Source organism: Otolemur garnettii, unplaced genomic scaffold, assembly GCF_000181295.1.
Source record: "Otolemur garnettii isolate 467f Iridium unplaced genomic scaffold, OtoGar3 scaffold00366, whole genome shotgun sequence".
NCBI classification, from domain to species: Eukaryota; Metazoa; Chordata; class Mammalia; order Primates; family Galagidae; genus Otolemur; species Otolemur garnettii.
The window spans coordinates 222,744-225,533 of NW_003852761.1; the positions used below are offsets into that span (position 1 = coordinate 222,744).

Below are 2,790 nucleotides of genomic sequence, written 5' to 3' on the forward strand. Positions count from 1 at the left end.
AAAAAATAGCCGGGCGTTGTGGTGGGCGCCTGTGGTCCCAGCTACTTGGGAGGCAGAGGCAGGAGACTCGCTTGAGCCCAGGAGTTGGAGGTTGCTATGAGCTGTAATGCCATGGCACTCTACCCAGGGGGACAGCTTGAGGCTCTGTCTCAAAAAAAAAAAAAAAGAATGGCTTCTGTGAGCCCAGGTCTACCTCTGTGCATCCAAATGATAGCTCAACTTCTGCTGACCCAGAAAAAAGGATAACAAGTCTGTGGCTTGCTCAAGTACTCCAGGAACATGCAACCAATAATTCAAGATGGCCTTTCCAGAATCTCTGAATGGGATGAGTGGTGAAAGGTTTTGCCTGCCTAAAACAGTATGTGAAGACTGCAATATGTGCCCACTTTTTGAATATTCAGACACCAACACATAGCCACAAAGATTACAATCTGGAAAACATAAAGCCACCAAAGAAAGAAAGTAAAGCACTTGTAACCTACTATAAAGAAATTGGTGATATAAAAACTTCCTGATAAAGAATTTGAAGTAATCATCTTAAAGAACTTCATGAGCTATGAGAGAACATAGGCAGACAATTAAACAATATCAGAAAAGCAACACACAAATAAAATGAGGCTCAAGAAAAGAATCTTTGTTTTTAAATAACAAAATAGAAATTCTAGAGCTAAACAATACAATGACTGAACTGAAAACTTCCATAGAGAGCTACAACTACAAACTCAATCAAGCCCAAGAAAGAATCAAGAATCAATAACTCAAGCAAGGAAAATACCCAATCTGAGGGAGAATGAAAAAGAATAAGAACTAATGAAGAAAGCCCACAGATATTATGAGTTACTAATAAGTAGTCCACTAATGTCATGTACCACATAACAACATTTTAATCAATGATGGACCACATACAAGACAATGGTCCCATAAGATTGTATTGGATCTGAAAAATTTCTATTTCCTAGTGGTACTATAGCCAAGATAATGTTACACACAATGCATTACTAGGTCTTTGTGGTGATACTGTATAAACAAACCTACTTCTACCACTCATAAAAATATAACACTACAGTTATATGCAATAATGCAGTGTATAATACTGATTATAAATGTCTATGTTACTGGTTTACATATTTACTATGTTATACTGTTTATTGTTATTTTAGAGTGTTTCCTATAAAACAGTAAGCTGTGTGACGCTGGCAGCACTCTTAATGCATGTACATCTTGCGCTTACCATGTCTCTTGATTGCAAAATTTTTCTTGTAGTTGATTTAATTTCATGTGTTCTTTTTCACTGTGGCCCCTAAGCATACAAAATCCACTGCTGATATTGCCAGCAAAAAGCCACATTGAGTGATTGACCTGAAAACAAAATTAAAAGTAATTAAGAACTACAAACATGGAAAACCAGTAGTGGTTACTGCTTGTTAGTCAAGGAAACCTCATCCCATCTTATGTATGACCTTGAAAAACAAGAACAAATATCTTAAATCTGAGCTGAAGTAGTGGTACTTAGACATCACTGGAGTCGAGACTGTGCTTGTCTCTGGACTCAAGGAGTCTGTTGAAGAGGAAGGGGGCAATTCAGATGATATTGAAATAATTGTTTCAACTGATACACCAAACAAGAAACTAATCAAAGACAAAGGTAAAAAACAAGAAACAGATGAGTTGAGCAGAGATGCATCTGTCAAGGATCCTTTTGTCAAGGATGATAAGGAAGAATAAAATGAGAAAGGTATAACAGGTTGTGGTGATGGTACACAAGAAGTACCTAAACTTCTTCTTTCAGAGGGGACCCTAGCTGAGGCTGATCATACAGTTCATGAAGAAATGAAATCTAATACGACTGTGAAAGAAGCTAAAGACAACATCATCTTGGTCACAATCGAGGCTACAGATGCAATCACTCTGGATTTTGGCGGTGATGACCTCCTACAAACAGGTAAAAATGTCAAAATTAGAGATTCTGAATCAAGTAAGCCGGAAACGGGCAGGACACTGTTGCACCAAGCTCAGAGGAGGAAAGCAAGGATTATGAGATGAATGAGAATGATAAAAATGGTTAAGAAGTGAGACTACATGAACAGTGATTCTGTCCAGAAGGAAGCCAAAGAAGTTATAAGAAAGCAGAACTTTTTTTTTTTTTTTTGTCAGGAGACAAAGAAAAGGATACTTGGAAGAAAGGGCCCTCATCTACTGGAGCCTCTGGTCAAGAAAGGCTTTTTAAAGGAACCTGAAGACAGCAAGACATCATCTAAAGAAGACAAAGGAAGTGCAAGTAGTACAGGTGGTAACAGTGGAAGCTCAACTAAAAGTATCTGGATTATTGGATGTTCATCTGATACCAAAGCTGCTGATTTGTAGAACCTCTTTGGCAAATATGGAAAGGTTCTGAGTGTAGAGGAAGTTACAAATGCTCAAAGTCCTGGGGAAAATGCCACATGTCAGACATTTTTTTTTCTTTTTTAAAATTTACCATTATTGCTTTCCTCAATGTTGGAGGAGATGTTTAAGTAGCTTTGTTGTCACTTTTAACAGTTCTGTGTATCATTCAACTTTTTTTCTTGCAGCCCCAAGAAACATTTGAAGAGATTGAGGTTGAACCTGTTTTCTTTAATACTGAGTAAACATAAGTATCAGTTTGCTGCTGCGTGGTAATGGTTTAATTTGTAGTGTTAGCTCTGTTGTGTCCGGCTCTAGGCTTACTTTTTTTGTATTTTGAGACAGAGTCTTACTATGTCACCTTTGGTAGAGTGCTGTAGAGTCACAGCTCATGGCAACATCAACCTC

The 2,790-nt window shown here is 37.7% G+C and overlaps 1 pseudogene; it reads left to right on the forward strand.

Annotated features, from left to right (window-relative positions):
• Positions 1-1,719: 1,719 nt before the first annotated feature.
• LOC100945877 lies at positions 1,720-2,443 on the forward strand (annotated as a pseudogene).
• Positions 2,444-2,790: the final 347 nt, after the last annotated feature.